The sequence below is a fragment of the Anabrus simplex genome, chromosome 2 (assembly GCF_040414725.1).
Source record: "Anabrus simplex isolate iqAnaSimp1 chromosome 2, ASM4041472v1, whole genome shotgun sequence".
Taxonomy (NCBI): domain Eukaryota; kingdom Metazoa; phylum Arthropoda; class Insecta; order Orthoptera; family Tettigoniidae; genus Anabrus; species Anabrus simplex.
The window spans coordinates 1,236,970,759-1,236,997,243 of NC_090266.1; the positions used below are offsets into that span (position 1 = coordinate 1,236,970,759).

Consider the following 26,485-nt stretch of genomic DNA (forward strand, 5'->3'; position numbering starts at 1 on the left):
ACAGTATCTCACTCATGTTCAGTCGCTAAAGCCCTAGAGACTCATACTAGCTCAGGGCTCCGAAGTCGCTAGGCAGTAAATACCCTAAGTGTTGGGCCCCAGCTCCCTAAATTAACAGGCGGGGGATACCGTCGACCGCCCCCAGCTTAGGGCCCCAGGATCGCTCCCCACCTACAGCTCGACACAAGTAATGCTTACTCAGCTCACGGTCCCGTCGAGGATCGTTCTCCCAACTACAGCTCGACACAAGCAATGCTTAGACTCAGCCCACGGCGCGTTGTTGCCAACTTAGCACGTTTCTTTCTCTTAGACTCAGCTCAGGTTCCCTAGGATCTCTCTCCCAACTACAGGTCGACACAAGCAATGCTTAGACTCAGCTCAAGGCCCCTAGGGATCGCTCCAAGTTAACAGTCAGGGAATACCATAGATGTTTTAAAAGCCGCACTCTTAGAGCAACTTTTTGCCCAGCTCAAGGCCACGAGGGGCCGCTTCTAAGTTAACAGGCAGGGGATACCGTTAGCCGCGCCCAGCTCAGGGCCCGAGGATCGCTTCCCAACTACAGCACGACAGAACAATGCTTAGACTCAGCTCACGGCCCCGTCTAGTATCGCTCTCATCTACAGCGCGATACAAGCAATGCTTATACTCAGCTCACGGCTCGTTGTTGTAAACTTAGCACGTTTCTTTCGCTTAGACTAAGCTCAGGGTCCCGAGTCACTCCCTGTTAAGAGCTCTTCTCTTAGACCAGTCAGGGGATACCGACACGGGAACGAAGAGCTAGGAAAAGGGCCTTAGTCAACTGCTTAACCTGAAGGCCTGTGCTTTTGTAGTTTTTAACTATACCGACCGTTTCTTTGAGGAAGAAAGTCAGTGCGTAAAATTTTGTTACAACTGTACTGCAGACGGACGCACTTTTGCTTTGCTGCCTACTAACAAGTCGCAGTCCAACGGATGTAATCTTTGTTTAAGACGCATAACAGTTGCAGTGCCCGTGTGTGTAAAGTGGTGATGATATAAAATCGTGTGCGCATATAAAACGAATAGGCAGTTTACTGTATTCCCTCATCTTCAACGAAGCAAACCATCGTAACTGAAAAAAGTAAGTTTAATTATTTGAATATTAATATTATTATTATTATTATTATTATTATTATTATTATTATTATTATTATTATTATTATTATTATTATTGATTTTAGATTTTCTTGTATTTACGATTTCTTTTTTTTTGTTTTTTTTTTTTTTAGAAAATCATCGTCCGCTGTCAATATTATTCCAGTGAGCATTCTTCAGATTTTCACGTGCACATTTTAAGGTAAGCCTACTGCAAACTGTTGGTTAGTGCTTGCATTTTTGGAAAGCAACTTTACTTCTACGCTAGCTGATGAAGATCTACGAGTTGTATATATTTTAGGTCAGTAAAGAAGTTTAGGCTAGCTGTTGCCCCACTCGTAGCCATTTCCTATCCTATCATCACAATGTGCGACACAAGTGCTTCTACGCTAGCTGTTTATGACCTGACTAACCTTCGAGCTGCATGTAGTTTAGCTCAGTAAAGAAGGCTAGGCTAGCTCTTGACGGTCCGACTAACCTTCGAGCCCCCGATTCAGAGCCCTTTCCTATCCTATCATCACTATGTGCGACGCAAATGCTTCTACAAAAAACAACTTTACTTTAGGCTGCTTCATCTTTCAAGCTACAGACATCGTCATTCTCCGAGCCGTCTTCAACGTGCACATCTTAGCTACGTTTCAATCTTTTTATCGATCTCATTTGTTTACATTGTTTTTTAAAAATCAAAAAATATTTCGCCTTTTTGTAGAAAAACAATGGAGAAGATTAACCAGATAGGTCATGTTTCAACTCCTGCCACCAGGCCGATGACGAGTCTACCGCTAAATCAGCAATTTAAAGTGATTTCGCTACGAAAATTAAAAACAAAATTTGGGGAAAGGATTTCATGCGTCTGTGAGGACTTCCAAGTTTTTCTACCTAATAGATTTAGTGTGCTAAGTGATTTAGAAATAGAAGAACTATATCAACGTTCTATTTGCATTATATACCGTGGAATAGAGAACAAATCTTGTGTCATTACATTCGTTGATGTGTAATTATGACAATGAAAACTATACATACATGTTTTTCATCGCGTATATACGGAATTCATCAAATGTGTTAGATCCAAATTCTTTCTTACCCTCTTGCTATAATGTTTCCGAAGAAAAAGTCAGTTCTTTGCTCTCTATGCATATAGCGCTTAAACTAAACACTAGTCTTGCAACAAATAACAAACTAGCTTTTTTATGAGTCGGTCTTTGAGTGCAGCTTCAAAGTAGTTTTTTTCTTATCGGTCGGTTTCTTGGATATAGCTTTGTTGACTGTACAGAAACAAAAATTTCAATGAAAGATTTTTGTGCGTCTGTCAGGTCTTCGAAGTATTTCTACCCGGTGAGTCATCACGTATACTAAGCGGTATTATACAAAATTCAGTTTTCTTACCAGTCGGTTTCTTAGTAATTGATTTGTTGCCTGCAGCTTCAAGTTAAGATTTTATATTAGCAGGTTTCTTTGTGTTAGATAACGAGATGAATTCTGTAGCACACATGTTGCTTATCGATTGGTTTCTTAGAGAAAGAGCGTAGCACAAGCAGAAGCAATGATGAGACTCAGCTCAGCGCCCCGTCTACGCTCCGACGTTCAGAGTCCCTGGGGCTCCTTTATTAGCCTCTTACGATGCTGCAGCTTCAACATAAGTTTTGGTTTTCTTATCCTTCGGCTTTTCGATATGGCTTCGTTCGCTCCAGATTTAAAGTATTGAAATGCCGGAATTTCGTCCTGCACGTGTTGTTTTCAATATTCGCTTTAAAACATTGTACATCTCAAGAAAAATCTTATCAGGCGTTTTCTTGAATATGTTTCTCACAAAGCATGCGTTTTTCTGTCCGTCGGTTTTTTTGGATATAGTATTGTTCGCTACAGCTTTAATGAATTGTAGTGCCAGAATTTTGTCCTGCAAGTGTTCGATAAAAGCATTTAGTACTGCCCCCTTCTTACCTGGCTACTCAGCCGGAGAACGAGAATCTCAGTCGCAGACCGTTCGTTTTCTGGCTTTGCAAAATAATTTTAAGGGCAGGGATAGCTTAAGGACTAGCGACAATAAAAATAAACACTAAATAAGGTCTTAAACATTTATTATAACTAAACACTCTTGACCAAAAACTCAAATTTGAACAAAATCTTGGACTTTTAATTCTATCTTCTCAGTCGGTAATTCTTTGATATAATGGAATTTCTTCCCCAAAATTCAGCTGATATAAATTTCTGTAAAAATACAGATACATGTTAGCCTATATTGAACGTAATAAAATAATAAACTCAATTTATGAGAAGACCTTCTCTACTAAAATCAGATTATTTTTAATTAAAATAAATAATTCTTTGACTCAATAATCGTCAATGATGGAATTATCTCTTTCTCTATTTAATGAGAAAATCTCAAATAAAATTCTCCTGTTGAAAATTTTCTTCACATTATTTTCCTCAGATTCCAAATTCATAAACTAGAATATTTCTATAATTATCATCTTAAAATTCTCCCTAATAATTACATAAATTGACGCAGCGTCTTTCATCATATTACCTTCGTTGACAAATTTTTAACAATGTAGGGTTTACAATAAATGACTTCGTGAGTCCCATCCACGGGCATGACCCTTGCTAATTCATTTTCTTCTAGTACATCAGACCCTATTCTGTCTTATTCTGAAATAAAATTCACTAAAGATTCACATCTCCGTAAAATATGATCAACACAAAATCACGAAAAATTGATCAGAACACACGCAGTAGACAAGAGATCAAATCAGAATGTCGTCACGAAAAATATCACAATTCCCAAAATAATGGCAAATCACACATACCACATTTACACTAGGATACACGATAACATTAAATAATATTTACAACAAATACTAGTCCTTGATTATTATTTTTAAATTTTAAACTAAGTCATTGAAGATTTCAGATGACGGTATCGGTATAAAGAAATACCATTGCTAAGAAATGGAATGTAATATGTCAGGATATCACTTCAATAATGAAACTAAGCTCAACAACGATGTTCATGAGAATGTTAGAGATAGATATCATCGGAAATATCATATAGCACGCCATTAACGCAGGTTAAAAATAAATATTCGCGTCTATGGTTCATGAGTTGCGACACTATTATTATCCTCCTAATATCATGGCTATTAATTAATACGTGCTCCACTCGAAGAAATTGTGTTTAACAACATATTCTCTCCACATTAGACTCAATTAATGGATCCATAAATCAAACACCAAGTAATTGATCCATTCCCAATTCCATAAACATATCAAATATAATAACTGTAATAAATACAATTAATGTAACAAATGCAATCCGTCAGGATTCGGCCGTATTCCAGGCTCACATTTGCCTATTTAGAGCACACATTAATGCCACACAAAAGCAAACAATATTTACACTCATGACCTTATTTTATCTTCTGACCCGAGGTGAAGTTAAGTTATTATTATTATTATTATTATTATTATTATTATTATTATTATTATTATTATTATTATTATTATTATTATTATTATTATTATTATTATTATTATTATTATTAACCGTGCGTGGTCACATATCCGCGTATACTAAAGCTCGATAAAATATCAGATGACCCTAACACGTTTGAAATGCATCCAAAATATCGCAATATCGTCGAGGAAATCTGACGTAATGAAACATACTAATAATCTGTCCGACATGACTTCAAATAAATTATAATTTAATTTCAAATTAAATCATTATTATCGGAGAGGTCTATTATTTTTAATACACTCCTGTACTGCTGAATTGGGACAGTCAGAATGAATCTCGAAGACATCCACACTGCACTGACCATCTAATTGAGTCGAATACACATTCACACACAATATCAAACTACCTTGCACCATGGAAAGAAGAAATGAAATATCTAACTACTGCAATACTAAGAGAAACCTATGCAAATGAATAAGGAAGAGTAATGTCTACATTTTGTGTACAAAGATTGACAGATATAATTTATAATATGGTACTTAAGTGAATGTTGAAGCTGGATTTTTTTTATGACCTTAGACATGGAATTGGTCACCCACCATCGAACTCCGTCCTTTCCATGTCCGAAGTTACCTCATATTTTAGAACATCATTGCAGCTGCGTGGACGAACATGGAATAACAATGGACTTCCTTTCGCTGGTGTGCTGGCATCTTGAGTTTATCTCGTTCTCCACGTAGTCTTCCTCTTCTGTTTTCCGGAATAGAATAGGCTGAAACTAACAAACAAGTCTTAAAATGTGTCCAGTACACACACGCGATGAAAATGTTATGAATTAACACGTATCTTCTCCAATAATCTTCTAAATTCGTAGACCAAAAAATTTTTTTTAATAAATCTGAACTGCCGAATAATCGAACCCAGGGAGTCTGTAAATTGAGCGTCGGCGTATTTTCCAAGTAGAAGCACGTCCAGAAGAAGCAGTCAGAATCAGACGCAGAATAAGACGAGAACGAGAATGAGCAGTTCCTTCGGGAAACACCACATTATAATTGTCTTGAGACAAGGGTGTGTCGCCGTAAACGTTTCTGATTGGTCAATAGCTTGCACTCGAGCGGGTGTTTTAATTTTATTGGAGGTACAGTTAGGTGTAGAACGGCCTTGACTTTATCGATCGGCTAGCCTTGGATTCTCCCCCGCCGGTCACGTGGCATACAGCTGGCTGTCAGGCACATAAAAATATTTCCAGCTTTCCGCTCTTGCTTCGGAAATTCCGGTTTCGAGCCGCTCGCGTCTCGGTGATACTGAACTGGGAAAATTTTCACCCTTGCTGATGAAATAATATTTTAACACGCTGAGATATTAAAATATTCCTTCTTTTAGCAATTTTGAAGGGGACAGTACGTATCCTAGAATTTTTAATATTTGCAATAAAACATTGTACAGCTTGAACATTTCCTGAGAAAGCATGCGTTTTGTTGCTCTTCTTTAGAAAGTGTACATTATTGTTTTAGATGATAACAACACGTTTTTATATTACCATGTTCTGCTCGGTTAGTTTCTTGACTATTGCATAATGTATGCATTTGGCACACAAAATTCACGATCTGTTAAAAGAGCAAAAGGCGTACGTTCAAGCGTCGTTAGCCGTCTACACCTTCAACACCATCGCGATGTACTCACCTCTGGAAATGCCGCCTTCTGTATGCAAAAACGAATTCAATCACGTAAACATCATGTGCATACGATCGAACAAAATAAATGTTTATTGCTTCCTTTCTATGATAATAAACGTGTATGGGATACTGATTCCCTTACCAGTGTTCCATAGGGGTACAGCATCAACTAACACTTGTACATACAAGAATTGCATTAAGAAGGGGAAAGGTACACGAACATTGTAAGATAAAATTTGTACCTACAAGAATTGCATTTTCAATTAAGAAGGGAAGAAGTACACGAACATCAAACAGAAATCACTACGGCAAACGGTTTAAGATAAAACTTGTGCATGCAATACGTAATGAATAAAGTAGAATTGGCATATTCTTTTATTTTAGATTAGGTATTACCTTCTCCTTCTCCTTCTCCTCCTCCTCCCTCTCCCTCTTCTTCTGTGGAAGATACAGTTTGCTTAAATACTACATCACTCGAGGAAGAATAGTAAGTAAGTCAAGAAAGGTGTTCAAAACAGCAGATTCGTATGTATGTCATCGTCTCAGCTTGCTTTAAAAACTAAGAGCAGATCAGTAAGTATGTTTGAAGGGAATTTTTTTAAATAAAGATATCTCTCTGAACAGTGTTCTGTTCGGATCTAGTTTTTCCTACAAAAGTATCTCTTAACAGTGTTCTGAACACATGTTGTAGGTAACGACATGGATTATAGTATGCGATTCTAGCCTTAATCAGTTATTTACTGTTCTCAACACTTGTTGTATGTAACGACATCAACTATAGTATTTGATTCTAGTCTTAATCACTTATTTAGTGTTACGAACACTCGTTGTAGGTAACGACATGCGATTCTAGTCATACTATGTTCTGAACACAACAATATTTGTTCTTAACAGCATCTTCGTATGTATGTGATCAAGTCTAAACATGCACAACAGAATAAGAGCACGTGCACACTCTTGCCTTTGCGATCCATGTTTAAACTTGTTCGATAGGGATATAAAGCTATGCCTTGACAGAAGAGGAGGAATAGGAAGGGGAGTAGGCCATAACAGCCTATGTATAGCCGCCATCTTGTGTAGTAGCCTCCAAGGTAGCTTTCTTCATAACAGCCTATGTATAGCTGCCATCTTTTTCAGTATATGACTTGACAGAGGAGGAGGTCGTAACAGCCTATGTATAGCCGCCATCTTTTTCAGTATATGACTTGACAGAGGAGGAGGTCATAACAGCCTATGTATAGCCGCCATCTTGTGCAGTAGCCTCTAAGCTAGCTTTCTCCATAAGAGCCTGTGTATAGCCGCCATCTTGCGCAATCGCCCCCTAGGCCGTCTCATAAGAGCAGCCACGATCTTGTGCAATCGCCCATAGCCGGCATCTCTAACAGCATCTTGGTTTAAAAATCTAAGATAATAGTATGTTAGTAGTATAATTGGACAGTTCTGCCGCCACCACCTCCTCCGGGCTCCCAGGGCTCCCTCCACCACCCGCGGGAAATTTGAATTTTGGCGGGAAATTTGAATTTTGGCTCGAGATTTGAATTTGTAAACAAAGCCACGTGCTTTTTGACAGCTGTCATCGACAACAACGCATCGCTAACCTCACTGCTGCCATCTTGACGGGCCTAAACCTCAGTAGTGCCAACGTAACCTAACTAGCGCATAGTAAACAAAGCCACGTGTTTTTTGACAGCCACGTGCTTTTTGACTGACAACAACGCATCGCTAACCTCAGTACTGCCATCTTGACGGGCCTAAACCTCAGTAGTACCAACTTAACCTAACTAGCGCATAGTAAACAAAGCCACGTGCTTTTTGACAGCCATGTGCTTTTTTGACAGCTGTCATCCGCCATCTTTAAACCACAGAGCACTGTGCTGCCCTCTATATCGTAGTAGATGTAAATTCGTCACCTGTCATCGGCAGTGCTACCATCTTGGCGGGCCTAAACCTTAGTGCTACCAACTTAACCTCACTAGCGTGAGATAAACTGATCCACGTGCAGCTGTCATCCGCCATCTTTAATCCATAGAGCACAGTGCTGCCCCCTTTAGCTACTTACCTTTGAAATGTGGTACGTCACAGCTGTCATCCGCCATCTTGCATCCGAAACCTCAGTGCTGCACTCTTTAGCTAGATACTTTTGAAATGTAGTGGTGGTGATTTAAAAAATTCTTTATGCTCTTGTTTGGAAACAAAGCCACGTGTAGCTGTCATCCGCCATCTTTAATCCAGAGAGCACCGTGCTGCCCTCTTTAGCTACTTATATTTGAAATGTGGTACGTCACAGCTGTCATCCGCCATCTTGCATCGCAAACCTCAGTGCTTCACTCTTTAGTTTGAAATGTGGCGGCGGCAAATTCCACGTGCTCTTGTTTGGAAACAAAGCCACGTGCTTTTTTGACAGCTCTCATCCACCATCTTTAATCCAGAGAGCACCGTGCTGCCCTATTTAGCTACTTACCTTTGAAATGTGGTACGTCACAGCAGTCATCCGCCATCTTGCATCGCAAACCTCAGTGCTGCACTCTTTAGCTAGATAACTTTGAAATGTAGTGTCGGCAAATTCCACGTGCTCTTGTTTGGAAACAAAGCCACGTGCAGCTGACAACCGCCATCTTTAATCCAGAGAGCACCGTGCTGCCCTCTTTAGCTACTTACCTTTGAAATGTGGTACGTCACAGCTGTCATCCGCCATCTTGAATCGCAAACCTCACTGCTGCACTCTTTAGCTAGATACCTTTGAAATGTAGTGGCGGCAATTTGAAAAATTCTTTATGCTCCTGTTTGGAAACAAACCTATGCGCTTTTTTGTCAGCTATCATCCGCCATCTTTAATCTAGAGAGCACCGTGCTGCCCTCTATGTGGTGGTGGTAAATTCTACACGCTCTTGTTTGGAAACAAACCCATGTGCATTTCTGAGAGCTGTCAACCGCCAGAGAGCACCGTGCTGCCCTCTTGATGCCGGTGGCAAATTCTACGTGCTTTTTGACAGCCGTCATCCGCCATCTTTAATCAAGAGAGCACCGTGCTGCCATCTTTAGCTAGATACCTTTGAAATGTGGAGGCGGCAAATTCTACGTGCTCTTGTTTAGTAAACAAAGCCACGTGCTTTTTTGGCAGCTATCATCCGCCATCTTTAATCAATAGAGCACTGTTCTGCTATCATGCGGGTAATTTCGTTAGCCGTCATCCACCATCTTTAATCTACAGAGCACCGTGCTGCTCTCTGTAGTAGCGGGCAATTTGAAAAGTTCTGTTACTTGTCATCCGTCATCTTTAATCAACAAAGCATCGTACTGCTATCTTTAGCTACATACATTTAACATGTGGTGGCGGATAATTTGAAAAAAAATTCCGTTAGCTATCATCCACCATCTTTATTCAACAGAGCATCGTGCTGCTATCTCTAGCTACATACATTTAATATGTGGTGACGGCAATTTGAAATTCTATCTAGATGCAATTTTTAATCAACAGAGCACCGTGCTGCTATCCCTTTGAATTGTGGTGACGGATAATTTAAAATTCCGTTAGCTATCATCATTAAACATTAGTGCATTCGCTAACCTAACCTCTCATCTACTATCTTGAAGGAGATTATACGACAACTCCTCTACCTCCTGCTCTTCCTCCCCCTCCTCCTCCTCCCCTACCACTACCGCCTCCTCCTCCTCCTCCTACTCCTCTGTCAAGGCATAACTTTATCGAACACGCATCGCGAAGGCAAGAGTGTGCAGCGATATGCATGTTTAGACTTGCGGATTACGAAAGAAACATAACAAGACTTGAATCGAACACTGCACTCGATGTCGTTAACTTCAACATGTGATTAAAACATTGTCTGGTGTGTTCAGAACACTACATAAGTAGAATCGAACGCTGTACAACATGTTAGGGGATACCTTTGTTCTAAGAAGATCAGATTGAAACATAACAAGACTAGAATTGAACACTGCACTCGATGTCGTTAACCTTAACATGTGATCAAAACATTGATTGATGTGTTCAGATCACTAAACAAGTAGAACCGAACACTGTACAACATGTTAGGGATACCTTTGTTCTAAGAAAATTAGATTGCAAAATAACAAGACTAGAATCGAACACTACACTCGATGTCGTTAACCTTAACATGTGATCAGAACATTGGTCGATGTGTTCAGATCACTAAACAAGTAGAACCGAACACTGTAAAACATGTCAGGAGATACCTTTGTTCTAAGAAAATTAGATTGAAACATAACAAGACTAGAACCGAACACTGTACAACATGTTAGGGGGATACCTTTGTTCTAAGAAGATCAGATTGAAACATAACAAGACTAGAAGTGAACACTGCACTCGATACAACATGTGATCAGAACATTGATTGATGTGTTCAGATCACTAAAGAAGTAGAACCGAACACTGTACAACATGTTAGGGGATACCTTTGTTCTAAGAAGATCAGATTGAAACATAACAAGATTAGAATCGAACACTGCACTCGATGTCGTTAACCTTAACATGTGATCCCATACAACATGTTAGGGGATACCTTTGTTCTAAGAAAATTAGATTGAAATATAGCAAGACTAGAATCGAACACCGCAAGAACATTGTTTGACGTGTTCAGAGCAAAAGTACAACTTCAATGATTTACCTAGTGTAAAAATCAAAAACACACGCTGTGCACATATCGCATAGCTATCTCGCCTATCACTTACCTAGTATGAAAATCAAAAACACACTGTGCACATATCGCATAGCTAACTCGGCAACACTTCAAATGATTTGCTTAGTACGAAAATAAAAAATCTATACCGCGTAGCTAACTCGTTCATCACACTGCTAAGACGCTTAGTAATTGCAAATACACTGATATATGTCATTCGAAAATCAAGAAAGCACACTGCGTAGCCAACTCGCTCGGGTCACTCGCTAAGTAATTGCAACACGACTAGAACCCTGATACACGTTACTCTTTTTTCTCGAAACACACACACACGGATAAGAATGTTCCGAAATACTACATACATCTTTTTTTTAAATTACTAAGCGAGTGAGCGAGTTGGCTACGCAGTGTGCTTTCTTGATTTTCGTATGAGATATATCAGTGTATTCGCAATTACTAAGCGTCTTAGCAGTGCGATGAACGAGTTAGCTACGCGGTATAGATTTTTTTATTTTCGTACTAAGCAAATCATTTGAAGTGTTGCCGAGTTAGCTATGCGATATGTGCACAGTGTGTTTTTGATTTTCATACTAGGCAAGTGATAGGCGAGATAGCTATGCGATATGTGCACAGTGCGTGTTTTACACTAGGTAAATCATTGAAGTTGTACTGAACACATCAAACAATGTTCTTACAGTGTTCGATTCTAGTCTTGCTATGTTTCAAACTAATTTTCCTAGAACAAAGGTATCCCCTAACATGTTGTATCGGATCACATGTTAAGGTTAACGACATCGAGTGCAGTGTTCGATTCTAGTCTTGTTATGTTTCAATCTAATTTTCTTAGAACAAAGGTATCCCCTAACATGTTGTACAGTGTTCGGTTCTACTTGTTTAGTGATCTGAACACATCAATCAATGTTCTGTTCACATGTTGCATCGAGTGCAGTGTTCAATTCTAGTCTTGTTATGTTTCAATCTGATCTTCTTAGAACAAAGGTATCCCCTAACATGTTGTACAGTGTTCGGTTCTACTTGTTTAGTGATCTGAACACATCAATCAATGTTCTGATCACATGTTAAGGTTACCGACATCGAGTGCTGTGTTCAATTCTAGTCTTGTTATGTTTCAATCTGATCTTCTTAGAACAAAGGTATCCTATAACATGTTGTACAGCGTTCGGTTCTACTTGTTTAGTGATCTGAATACATCAATCAATGTTCTGATCACATGTTAATTCGAGTGCAGTGTTCGATTCTAGTCTTGTTATGTTTCAATCTAATTTTCTTAGAACAAATGTATCCCCTAACATGTTGTACTGTGTTCGGTTCTACTTGTTTAGTGATCTGAACACATCAATCAATGTTCTGTTCACATGTTGTATCGAGTGCAGTGTTCAATTCTAGTCTTGTTATGTTTCAATCTGATCTTCTTAGAACAAAGGTATCCCTTAACATGTTGTAAAGCGTTCGATTCTACTTATGTAGTGTTCTGAACACACCAAACAATGTTTTAATCACATGTTGAAGTTAACGACATCGAGTACAGTGTTCGATTCTACTTATTTTGTGTTCTGAACACATCAATCAATGTTCTGATCACATGTTGTATCGAGTACTGGCTGTCTCATAAGGAGCTATGTATAGCCGCCATCTTGCGTGCGCCATCTTGCGCAAGCATCCTTAGGGCGTCTCTAGCCATCTTGTGCAAGGATCCTTAAGCCGCCTCATAAGAGCAACCACCATCTTGCGCAAGCATCCCTAGAGTGTCTCATAAGGAGCCATGTATAACCGCCATCTTGCGCAAGCATCCCAAGGGAGTCTATGTACAGCGATCATCTCGCATAAGCACCTTTAAGGAGTCATGTATAGCCACCATCTTGTGCAATTAGCGTCGAGAGATGGCTGCTGTAGAATTTTTCTTTTTAAATTATCCGCCACCATTTTTCAACTAAAGAGTGTAGCACTGAGGTAAGATGGCGGATGACAGCTGACAAAAAGCGCGTGAGTTTGTTTACTAAACAAGAGCACGTGGAATTTGCCGCCAGCACAGTTCAACTAAAGATGGCAGCACGGTGCTCTCTTGATTAAAGACGGCGGATGACAGCTAACAGAACTTTTCAAATTACCCGCTACTACAGAGAGCAGCACGGTGCTCTGTTCATTAAAAGATGGCGGATGACAGCTAACGAAATTGCCCCCGCATGAGGGTAGCACGGTGCTCTGTTCATTAAAGATGGTGGATGACAGCTAACGAAATTGCCCCGCATGAGGGCAGCACGGTGCTCTGTTCATTAAAGATGTCGGATGACAGCTAACGAAATTGCCCGCATGATAGCAGCATAGTGCTCTGTTGGTTAAAAATGGCGGGTGACAGCTGTCAAAAGAGCATGTGGCTTTGTTTCCAAACAAGAGCACGTGGAATTTGCCGCCACAACAAAGAGGGCAGCACTGTACTCTGTTGCTTAAAGATGGCGGATGATGGCTGTCAAAAAAAGAGCGTGGGTTTGTTTCCAAACAAGAGCATGTAGAATTTACCGCCACCACATAGAGGGTAGCACGGTGCTCAAAGATAGCTGCTGTCAAAAAGCATTTTTCAAATTATCCGCCGCCACATTTCAAAGGTATCTAGCTAAAGATGGCAGCACGGTGCGCTCTTGATTAAAGATGGCGGATGATAGCTAACAGAACTTTTCAAATTGCCCGCTACTACATGCTTAAGGTAGTAGCCATAAAGAGGGCAGCACGGTGTTCTGTGGATTAAAGATGGCGGATGACAACTGACGAAATTGCCCGCATCATAGCAGCACGGTGCTCTGTTGATTAAAGATGGCGGATGACAGCTGTCAAAAAAGCACATGGCTTTGTTTCCAAACAAGAGCACGTGGAATTTCCCGCCACCACATAGAGGGCAGCACTGTTCTCTCTGGATTAAAGATGCCTTATGACAGCTGTCAGAAAATCACATAGGTTTTTAAAGCACGTGGAATTTACCGCCACCACATTTCAAAGGTAAGTAGCTAAAGAGGGCAGCACGGTGATTAAAGATGGTGGTTGACAGCTGTCAAAAAAAAGCATGTTGATTTGTTTCCAAACAAGAGCACGTGGAATTTGCCGCCACCACATAGATTGCAGCACTGTTCTCTCTGGATTAAAGATGGCGGATGACAGCTGTCAGAAAAGCATATCGGTTTGTAAAGCACGTGGAATTTACCGCCACCACATTTCAAAGGTAAGTAGCTAAAGAGGGCAGCACGGTGCTCAAAGATGGCTGCTGTCCAAAAGCATTTTTCAAATTATCCGCCACCACATTTCAAAGGTAAGTAGCTAAAGAGAGCAGCACTGTGCTCTATAGATTAAAGATGGCGGATGAGAGCTGCACGTGGCTTTGTTTACCTCGAGCTAGTTAGGTTAAGTTGGTAGCACTAAGGTTTAGACCCGTCAAGATGGCAGCACTGCGGATGACAGGTGACGAATTTGCAGCTACTGCGATAAAGAGCGCAGCACAGTGCTCTGTAGTTTAAATATGGCGGATGACAGCTGTCAAAAAAGCACGTGGCTGTCAAAAAACACGTGGATTTGTTTATCTCGCGCTAGTTAGGTTAAGTTGGCACTACTGAGGTTTAGGCCCGTCAAGATGGCAGTACTGAGGTTAGCGATGCGTTGTTGTCTGTCAAAACGCACGTGGCTGTCAAAAAACACGTGGCTTTGTTTACCTCGCGCTAGTTAGGTTAAGTGACAGCTGTCAAAAAAGCACGTGGCTGTCAAAAAGCACGTGGCTGTCAAAAAGCACGTGGCTGTCAAAAAGCACGTGGCTTTGTTTACCTCGCGCTAGTTAGGTTAAGTTGGCACTACTGAGGTTTAGGCCCGTCAAGATGGCAGTACTGAGGTTAGCGATGCGTTTGTCTGTCAAAAAGCACGTGGCTGTCAAAAAACACGTGGCTTTGTTTACCTCGCGCTAGTTAGGTTAAGTTGGCACTACTGAGGTTTAGGCCCGTCAAGATGGCAGCAGTGAGGTTAGCGATGCGTTGTTGTCGATGACATCTGTCAAAAAGCACGTGGCTTTGTTTACAAATTCAAATCTCGCGCCAAAATTCAAATTTCCCGCGGGAGGTGGAGGCCTCTCCCGAGAGCCGGAGGTGGAGGTGGCGCCCGAATCCCTGTATTATACTACTACCATCGCTGTAAGATTGGCTAAAAGGCATCTTTCTGGTCACCAAGCACTATTTCTTTACTGTTTTACTTCTGCTTCTTCTGTGTCAGAATTTAAGAGACAAAAATGATCATCATATAAAACTCTATAGACGTGAGTTCAGAAAGACACGTGAAGTTTCGCATGTAATTTTGTCCTCAGTATGTATGGCTCACTCTGTCTTCTGGCTTTGAGATCACAACCCATCACCCCTCGTGTATCATTTTCAATATCTTTCTGTCCCTAGATATGCATTATGTATATTGGAAGTTACATATTGCAAGAGACTTCGGCTTCAACGGAGAAAAAACATCCTCAAGGTCTTGGAAATCTCGATCATACATGAGTTAGTCTAAAATATTACTCCCAGTAGCAGAGTGTTTAGCATTTTCAGAGCTTTCCTTGTCCCACGAGTCAGGCTTCCCTGCTAGCCGGGGAAAGGGAAAAGGGATCATTTGACAATCCTTCTAATATAGTTCGTCATGCTGCGGTACTTGTAGCATTCACTCAATAGTTGTAACATTTCAATAATAATAATAATAATAATAATAATAATAATAATAATAATAATAATAATAATAATAATAATAATAATAATAATAATAATAATAATAATGTTATTTGTTTTACGTTCCACTAACTACTTTTTAAGGTCTTCGGAGACGCCGAGATGCGGGAATTTAGTCCCGCAGGAGTTCTCTTACGTGCCAGTAAATCTACCGACACGGGGCTGTCGTATTTGAGCACCTTCAAATACCACCGGACTGAGCCAGGATCGAACCTGCCAAGTTGGGGTTAGAACGCCAGCGCCTTAACCGTCTGAGCCACTCAGCCCGGCAGTAACATTTCAAAAGTACAGCTATAACATTGTATTTGAGAAACACCATCTCTCAAGTTGATTTTCCGTGGTTTCACATTTTTACTCTAATATCTATATATCATCTGGAAAGGCAGCAGCAGTCTTGGCAAGCCATGTGGGTCACGGTTTTTGTAATGTTTACAGAGCGTTTTAGACAAAGCTGGGACTTGAGGATATCCGAATATCGGTTAAAAGTTTGGATTTAAAACCTTCAGCAGGCTTTGACTATGAAGACGTGTCAATAGACTACAACTGTATGTACAGGAGATAGATGATGGGAGGTATGGTTTAACGTTATATAGATTATATTAAATTTAAGGGAGATAATAGACCTTAACACTGTTCAGGTCTTTCTCCCAACCACCCCAAACCCACCCCAAACCCACCCCATTTCACTTTGACTGCCAGCGTCATTCGCTGCGGCCATGCCTTCTACCGTCAAGGCCTAATCTGCATTTTTGCCCTTGCGGTAAATTAGACGTAATAACTTCCGTATTATTAACGTAAATTGGACAGTGTTTGCGTTCTTTTGAAGGAAATGTTTGGAGCAGATTATTAATGCAAACTAATGTACCATTATTTTAAGTACGGTAGTGTTTTTGCAGGGGTTCTGGTAATACCTTCTCCTCCGGCCGAGGTCATTGACCGCTAGTAGTACACCCATGTGGGTTCTCGGCGAGGTCATTGACACCCTAGCAGTAGGGCTATGTCGATTCGCCGATTTTGCATAAGAGAGCGAGTCTAACCACATCTTGGAGGGGCCTAACCTCACTTTTACGGTCAGTTGCCCTTCCCGACGTAGATTTTGCATAAGAGAGTAAGCATAACCTCACAGTTGCCATCTTCGAGTGGGCTCGCCTCATATTTAACGGCAGATGCCCTTCCTGACGTGGACAATCGCCATCTTAGAGGAGCCTAACCTCAGTTTTACAGGCACATGCCCTTTCCGACGTGGTCAGTCGCCGTCTTGGAGGGTCTAACCACAGTTTTTCGGGCAGATGCCCTAGCCGACGTCAATTGCGCAAGATGGCGCCTATATACGGGCTCTTATGGAGAAAGTTGGCCCAGAGGCTACTGCGCAAGATAGCAGCTATACATAGGCTCTTACGGAGAAAGCTGGCCTAGGGAAGACATAGGATTTAAGGAGACGGCCTAGGGGCGATTGCGCATGATGCCGGGCATACACGGGCTCTTATGGAGAAAGCTAGCCCTGAGGCTACTGCGCAAGATAGCAGCTATACATAGTCTCTTATGGAGAAAGCTGGTCTAGGGGAGACATAGGACTTAACGAGACGAACTAAAGGCGATTGCGCAAGATGGCGGCTATACATCGGTCTGTTATGGAGAAAGCTGGGCCAGCTACTGCGCAGGACGGAGGCTATACATAGGCTCTTATGGAGTAAGCTCAGGGGAGACATAGGGCTTAAGGAGACGGCCTAGGGGCGATTGCGCAAGATGGCGGCTGCGTACAACCTCCTAGTGCTAGGGCCCCCGCAGCAAGATGTTTGCTATACATTGGTTACATGAGACTAACCTTAAGGAGATGGACTAGGAGCTAATGGCGATACATTGTTCTTATAGATCTAACTCTACAGAGCTGCCTCAGGAGCTCACAACTTGTAACTTATGACCTATTAGTTTGATCAGCTTGACATTCGAGAACTGAGGCAAGGGCTACTATGCAAGATGACTGCTATACTGTATTCGTATGGACCTTAAATAGAGGGCTGCCTCAGGGGCTCACAACTTCTTACTTATGACCTATTAGTTTGATCGGCCTGACATTCGAGAATGAGGCAAGGGCTACTATGCAAGATGGCTGCTATAATGTTTTCATTTAGAGTGAACTAGTGGGCTGCCTCAGGGACTCACAACTTGTAAGTTATGACCTATTTGATTTATCAGCCTAACATTCGACAAATGAGGCAAGGGCTGCTATGCAAAATAGCTGCTATACTCTGTTCATATAGACCTAACGAAGGAGCTGCCTCAAAGACTTACAACTTGTAACCTATGACTTGTTAGTTTTATCAGCCTGACATTCAAGAACTGAGGCAAGTGGTGCTATGTCAAGATAGCTGATATACTCTATTCATATAGACCTAACTAGACAGCTGCCGCAGGGCTCATAACTTTTAACGTATGACCTATTAGTTTTACTGGCCTAAATTTTGGGAACTGAGGCATGGGATATTAGGCAAGGTAGCCGCTGTTCTTTGGTTATATTAGACTTACTTTAAGGAGCTGGGCTATCGCTCATCTTCCTTCATAACTTTAGTCCAGCACAGGAGCTAGTGGTGATACATGAGTTTTATGGCACTGACTTGGGGAGAGCTGTGCTTGGGCTTTTCGCGTATTGGGCTAATACGGGGGTTTCATCCTCCTGGTCGGATGGCCTTTCTAACATCAGTATAGCGCAGGGGCTCTTGCGTATACATAGGCTCTTATGGGACTAACCCTGGAGGAGAGCTGCACTAGAGCTCTCGAGGAAGGATAGTCGCTTAAAGCTAAAAGCATAATCAATGTAAATCTGATAGAAGAGATAAAGTTCATTCAGTGTAGGATTGCAACGTGCTGAATCGAAAAAGTTCGTGTTACACACATGATAGGGAATACAACCTAGGGATCACGTCTTATCAGAAGGGCGAAAGGACTCCTCCTCCTCCTCCTGCTCCTCACCGCGCCCCCTATCTCCTCCTAAAGATAAAGGGCTAATGGGTTATAGCTAGAAATGGGATGCTCCATGACGGACTTTATCTTCTCCTTTAAAAGATACAAGTTAAATCTATTAGACACTTGCTACTCTCTACTTCCACGATGTGAACAGCTAAACGATTAACAGTAAACTAATACAAAAGCGAATAATCTATCTTATATACCTTATACAGGGTAGGTGTGGAGATTAGAAGGGATAGTCAAGGAAGAGAGAAGTATGCGGCCGAGGCATGGTTCATATGAGCAATGTGCTCTTAAGGTGGCAGCTGTCATCTTGACAGCTGTTGACAGCTGTTTAAATTCCGCGGTCTCTGCGTAGTTAAGATGACAACAGTGAGGTTAGACCCTGGAAAGATGCCAGTAGTGAGGTTAGCGACGTTCTCTTGTCCAAAAAGTGAGGTTAGGGTCCGAGGGATAACCGCAGTTGTCTTGACAGCTGTTCAAATTCCGCGCCCACGTATTTATGATGGCAGCAGTGAGGTTAGGGACTGTCAAGATGGCAGCAGTGAGGATAGCCACATTTAAAATCAGCACCAAACTAGTGCACGTGGTTAGGAAATGTTAAGATAGCAGCTGTCATCTTATCAGGTGTTTTAATTATGCGCCCAAGTTACTATAATTGTTTTTTTTGCTAGGGGCTTTACGTCGCACCGACACAGATAGGTCTTATGGCGACGATGGGATAGGAAAGGCCTAGGAGTTGGAAGGAAGCGGCCGTGGCCTTAATTAAGGTACAGCCCCAGCATTTGCCTGGTGTGAAAATGGGAAACCACGGAAAACCATCTTCAGGGCTGCCGATAGTGGGATTCGAACCTACTATCTCCCGGATGCAAGCTCACAGCCGCGCGCCTCTACGCACGCGGCCAACTCGCCCACTATAATTGTAGCAGTGTGGTTAGAGTCTGTCAAGGCGTGCTTTTGACAGCTTTCAAGATAACACCGGCTATCTTGTCGGACCCTAACCACACTTTTTGCACAAGAGAACGTCGCTAACCTCACTGCTGGCATCCTGACAGGGATTTACCTCACTGCTCCCATCTTAACTACTTAGAGGGCGCGGAATTTAAATAGATGTCATCTAAACAACACATTGCTCATATGAACCATGTCTTGGCCGCTTCATTCTCTCTTCCTTGACTATCCCTTCTAATCTCCACACATACACTGTATAAGATAGCTTATACGCTTTTGTGTTAGTTTACTGTTAATCGTTCAGCTGTTCACATCGTGGAAGTAGAGAATAGGAAGTGTCTAGTAGATTTAACTTGTATCGTTTAAAGAAGAATCTGTTAGTAGAAGATTAAAGTCCGTCATGGAGCAACCCATTTCTAGCTATATTTGCAATGAGTAAAGAAAAAAAATTCCCCGAGGCTATCACAAGAGACGTCATGAGATACCTTGTAGGACAATTTTTCAACGCAAACATTGTAGAAGAGAGTTCAAGAACGCTTACAACGCTCAACGTCACGAAGCCGCGTGTAATGTAGCTTCGTCGAGAAGAAAATACAAAGAGCTCAACCGTATTCAAGCAAACACCGATTCATTTTTAAAAAGTACACGTCTGTGAGAGATGATTAATTCTCCCTTGTTGTCTAGGCCTGTTACAAGTTCTGTTACTAAGCACGAATTTCGAGATAAAGGGAAGCAAAATGATGATGTGAGGAGGAGGATCAGGATGCTGATAATAATTGAGATCTACTCTTCTTCTTCTTTTCCTTTATTATCACTTTGTTTCTTTGCCATTAGAGTTATGACTTTACTTCATTTCCTAAGCCTACTACACGTTCTGTCGACGTGCAAACATCCCAAAAATGGATGCAAGGTGAAGTAGAAAAAGATTTCACCGCTTCTTTGCTAACGAAACAAGTTATGTTCGTACCTGGAAACGCTACTGCAGAAGCACGTCCCTACACATCAACAGTCTGCATACAGGCTCAAAGTTCACAACAAGCCTCTGTTGCCCCATGTAGACGTACGATACTGTAAAGACACCAACGTACTCGTAAAAGGTTTGCAACTGCTAAGAGCCTACCAAATGCTGGTTAAACAGAGTATAAAGCAGATATTCTTGAAATAGAGTAAGAATTACGTCGTGTGGGTACTATTGAGTAATAGCTCTTCAAGGTAAAGACATTACCTGTAAGCTCTCTCTCGACAGTACAACAGCCTAAACACCTTCCTACATTCCCAGCCCTCACCCTCACCCTCACCCTGACCTAAGTCATCCTACTGTAGCATATAGTGGATCGAGTAGCTACATTGGTACAGACTCCTTTCTAACATTCTCCCTTCCTTAGGGCGTTAACCCCGCCTCTAGTTGTAGAACTGGTCTTAAGCCCGGTTAAAGGGAGGAGAGGTACCCTACATACTACAAAAAGGTAAGCCCTTCTGGCCTTTTTATCTTTTTCCCATTAGTCCTTTATAGCCCACTAGCCCTTTACCCCTGAAACCCATTAGACCTTTAGCCTTTTGGTCCTTTAGCCCATTAGCGCTTTAGCGCTTTAGCCCTTTTGCCATTTTGTCCTCTAACCAATTAGCCCTTTAGCCCATTAGCCCTTTATCCCTAGGAGGAGGAAGAGGAGGGTGCGGTAAAGAGGAGGATTAGGAAGAGTCCATTCGTCCTTTTGTCCCTCTGATAAGACGTGACTCCTGGGTTCTATTCTCTATCATGTGTGTAGCACGATTTTTTCGGTTCAGCATTTTGCAATCCTACACTGAATGCAATTTATAACTTCTAACAGATTACAAAGTTAGGTTATAACAACATTCTATGTTTATCTACATCTCATTATTCTGATTGTGTTTTAGCTTTAAACGACTATCCTTCCTCGAGATCTCTAGTGCAGCTCTCTTCCAGGGTTAGTCCCATTAGAGCCTATGTATACGCAAGAGTCCCTGCGCTAGACTGATTTTAGGAAGGGTATCTCCCTGCATTAGCCCAATACTCGAAAAGCCCTAGCACAGCTCTCCCCAAGTCAGTGCCATAAAACTCATGTATCACCACTAGCTCCTGTGCTGGACTAAAGTTATGAAGGGCAGCTGGTGAGGTTGAGCGATAGCCCACCTCCTGAAAGTTAGTCTAATATAGCCAATGGACAGCGGCTCCCTTGCCTAGTAGCCCCTGCCTCAGTTCCCAAAAATTAGGTGCTAAAAATAATGTGTCTTCAGTTACAAGTGGTGAGCCCCCTCTAGAACCCCTTCTCTAGAGTTCGATTCATGAAAATACAGTATAGCAGCCATCTTGTATATCAATCAATCAGTTCCCGAAAGTTAGGCTAGTTAAACTAATAGGTCATAGCCCCTGGGGCAGCTCCCTACTTAGGTCTATATGAATAGAGTATGTCAGCTGTCTTGCAAAGCAGTCCTTGCCTCATTTCTCTAATGTTAGGCTGATAAATCAAATAGGCCATAACTTACAAGTTGTGAGTCCCTGAGGCAGCCCACTAGTTAAGTCTAAACGAATACAGTATAGCAGCCATCTTGCGTAGTAGCCCTTGCCTCATTCTCGAATGTCAGGCCGATCAAACTAATAGGTCATAAGTAACAAGTTGTGAGCCCCTGAGGCAGCTCTGTAGAGTTAGGGCTATAAGAACAATGTATCGCCATTAACTCCTGGTCCATCTCCTTTAGGTTAGTCTCATGTAACCAATGTATAGCAAACATCTTGCCTCGGGGGTCCTAGCACTAGGATGTATGCAGCCGCCATCTTGCGCAATCGCCCCTAGGCCGTCCCGTTAAGTCCTATGTGTCCCCTGAGCCAGCTTTCTCCATAAAAGCCTATGTATAGCTGCTATCTTGCGCAGTAGCCTCAGGGCTAGCTTTCTTCATAAGAGCCCGTGTATAGCCGCCATCTTGCGCAATCGCCCCTAGGCCATCTCCTTAAATCCTATGTCCCCCTGAGCCAGTTTTCTCCATAATAGCCCGTTTATAGCCGCAACCTTGTACATTTGACGTCGGGAATGGCATCTGCCCGTAAATCTGAGGTTAGGCCCCTCCAAGATTGCGACTGTCCTCGTCGGTAAGGGCATCTTCCCGTAAAACTGAGGTTAGGCCCCTCCAAGATGGCGTCTGTGAGGTTAGGCTCACTCTCTTATGCAAAATCCGCGAATTGACATAGCCCTACTACTAGGGGTCAATTACTTGGGCCGGAGGAGAAGGTGGTACCAGCACTACTATTTTATAAATTGTTTTTAAATAAAGTGATAATTCAAATAAAAGTTTATTTTTTGAAAATATATATTGCATGATCCAAAATTAATAAATTACATTTTAAACATAGAAAATTGCATTTTTTTTAATTAATTAATTTATTTATTTATTTATTTATTTATTTATTTATTTATTTATTTATTTATTTATTTATTTATTTATTTATTTATTTAATGGTGAACATAACAGACTCTCGCCCAATTACAATGTTCACAATATACAACTCAGATTTACTCTACCAAATATTAACACAGTACAGACAAATAAAAATACAAATTGAAGATTATAATGAACTACGCAGTTTAGATTTAAGGATTCCAAACGAAAGAAAGTTGGTAATACAACAAAAATATACAGCTACTACAATAAATTATTTTTCCAGTGGTGCATAAAACAAAGTTACTAAATTATATGAACAGTCTTAGAAGAGAGAGTATGAAATAAATATGACTCAGTATGCGAAATAATATTCTGAAAAGAGAAATAATGTGTTTAATTTATACGTAATTTAAAAACTGAGGATTCAAAGAGAAGCGAAGTGAAGAAATTTAAGAGTGGAAGGTGGAGATAAGAAATAAAAGAACAACTAGAAGACATGTGCAGAAAACCGTACACGGTTTATCGGAAAATATCACACGCCAATTGGATATTGATTTGATTCATAGAAAAGGTGTCCACAGTTCATATCTTTAGTTTCTTATAAAGTTTCAGAATTCTGCTAAGAGGAGAATTCTTATCGGCTTCGGTCTGGCACTTCTTAATGTAATATAAATTGTTGAACCTGCCAGCCCTGTGACGAACATAAAGTGGTATACTTCCAAGTAACTAATTTTACTATTCAATATTTTATACAAATATAATATCGTGCACTTTTTAGGTCTTTGTTCCGAGGTTTTGACACCAAAGTGTGATAACATGGACGAGTAGGATTTTCACGTGTCACTGTTTCCAGTATATTCACTTTATGAACTCCTTTTGATGTAGGCCTACTTAGTAACTGAAGGACTGCAGACAAAAGAACCATATTCTATTTTCAGTCTTAATAATGAATTGTATAAGACAAATAACATTTTACGTTGAAAATTTAGCGAATTTCGTTATATGAAACCAAAATTTCTAAAGGCCAGATTGATTATATATTCAATATAATCTCCAAATTTAAGATCAATATTAAACTGAATACCTGTACGTAACCCCATGGCACTACAGCTCCGAAGGGCCTTGGCCTACCAAGCGACCGCTGCTCAGCTCGTAGGTCTGCAGATTACGAGGTGTCGTGTGGTCAGCACGACGAATCCTCTCGGCCGTTATTCTTGGCTTTCTAGACCGGATCGAATACCTTTATCCATCTCTTTTTTACTTCATTCAAGTTATACAGGTGATGTTTCCAACACCACATATATAAATTAGAGCTTTCTATAAACATAAAGTAACAATAATAATTTATTTTCTTTTTCTTACCGTACCGTACGTAAACTCCGGCTCAGGACCTGCCTTCCGGCACAATACAACCTTACCTTACCTTACCGTACGTAAACTCCGGCTCTGTGGAGGTTCGGACCTGCCTTCGGGCACAATACACCCTTACCTTACCTTACCGTACGTAAACTCCCGCTCAGGACCTGCCTTCGGGCACAGTACACCCTTACCTTACCTTACCGTACGTAAACTCCGGCTCAGGACCTGCCTTCGGGCACAATACACCCTTACCTTACCTTACCTTACCTTACCTTACCTTACCTTTCTTACAATGTTGTTTACATCGCACCGACAGATAGGTCTTATGGCGACGATGGGCTAGGAGTAGGAAGGAAGCGACCATGGTCTTAATTAAGTTAGAGGCCAAGGATTTACCTGGTGTTATATGGGAAACCACGAAAATCCATCTTCAGGGCTACCGACAGTAGGGTTCGAACACACTAGCTTCCGAATGCAAGCTGCCACCAAAAGTAGTAACTCGATGTTAGATAGAACATAATAAATGTTCTCCTTTCCCGCAGGGTGTGTACTGGCACGTCCGCAATGTGCCTTACCTAACCCTTTGTAAACTATTAAACGGGTGTGGGGGAGGGGGGTTGAACTGCACCACCTCTACAGTGGCTTGCAATAAACTGGCTACATTATGACATGGCATCAGCTTCTTGGAACAAACACCCCTTCAAAATAAAAACAGGAAGACAGGAAAGTTTTCCCCCAATACACTAACATTTAAATACAAATCTAAAGCTGAAATAAATACATCGTAAATCAAGTAATTGCGATCTTTGTAGTAACGGCGAACCATGATAACGGTAACGCACTTCAGTACTTTGTGCAACGTACACAATTCTCAGGGATTTTTCCACCGATACATGGTGTCCTGAATCTCTTCACCATTTTAGCGACTCACACTAGTGTAATCACATAGTTCCAAGACTCATGTACAACTTGAAACTAGGCTGTGGACTGCAGAAATTCAGCAACACGTTCAAACCAATATAGACTGAATCATAGACACCCCCATGGACACTGTACAACAAACAATAAGTAATAGATACGGTATTGGTATTGACAGTCAACTAGCTCAACCTTCACTCTTGACATTGAACCGTGTCCTTTATACGGACCTCCAACTTGTCATGACGTACAGTTAGAACTGTCCAATCCAGAGAGTGAGAGAGAGAGATTTCTCGCGCTTAAGGGTGGCTACTCTCCAACGAAGCCATTCCTCGAAATTGAAATTATACTTTATTATACTTTGCGTCCGTAGCTACTATGTTCATGAAATCCTCCTGTAAATAGATTTGCTTTTCATAAATGGTGTACAAATATGCAATCTACTATGGACAACATTCCGGCTTCTACATTTAACATATGAAATGAATAATGAACATACTGCGGGGGTGAGATACAACAAGTATCGCAAAACGCATAACATTTGGTTTATCTGCTGGAGAAACAGAATCGAACTGGATTTTCGGAAACTTTTATGCCTTTTTTCAATGTAGCCACATTTAAACCAGACATACTTGTGCATGTCTACAAATTAGCTGCAGTTTGACTATGGGGATCCATTAGAGCACGATCAGACGTCGCCGTACTGCGGATATGCAGTTGTCGCTGGCTAATGTGCAAACGAACAGCCCCGTGCGGTAGGGATCAGTTTCCTTTACGCGTGATGCAGGTCTATCGAGGCAACCTGTAAGATGATTTCTAATGCTGAAGACGGTACAAACACTCAGCCCCCGAACCATATGAATTCACTAATGACATTTAAAATCCGGGAACCTGCCGGGAGCCGAACCTGGGATCCATGGGACCAAAGGCCAGCATTTGGCCATGCAGCCGGACACAACAGAAAAATGAACACAACGAACTACATACCCATATGTGGCTGGGAGGCGTGACCAGTCGTAAGAAGAGCATTGGGAGATACGATATACTGTAGTACCAGAATAAAACAAATCTTTAAATTGTGAATATATAGAGATGTCAGATATACCTGTAAGTAATAACTAATTAGAAAGTTTACTGTGAACTTGTTTTAAAAAGATCGATGTTGAGGTGATAATAATGTGTAATAATAAGTCACGAAAGTTGAAAAGTGGTACGAGGGCTGGAACGAGGTCC

At 41.3% G+C, this 26,485-nt stretch overlaps 1 long non-coding RNA gene across 1 annotated transcript in view; it reads left to right on the forward strand.

Moving 5' to 3' along the window:
- The first annotated feature begins 962 nt into the window (after positions 1-962).
- The window catches only part of LOC137498430 (uncharacterized), an 86,330-nt gene continuing 60,807 nt past the window's right edge, over positions 963-26,485 (forward strand). The window contains exons 1-2 of the long non-coding RNA XR_011017805.1: positions 963-1,099; positions 1,248-1,315. This is a non-coding gene — a long non-coding RNA (uncharacterized lncRNA). The remainder of the gene's footprint in view (positions 1,100-1,247; positions 1,316-26,485) is intronic.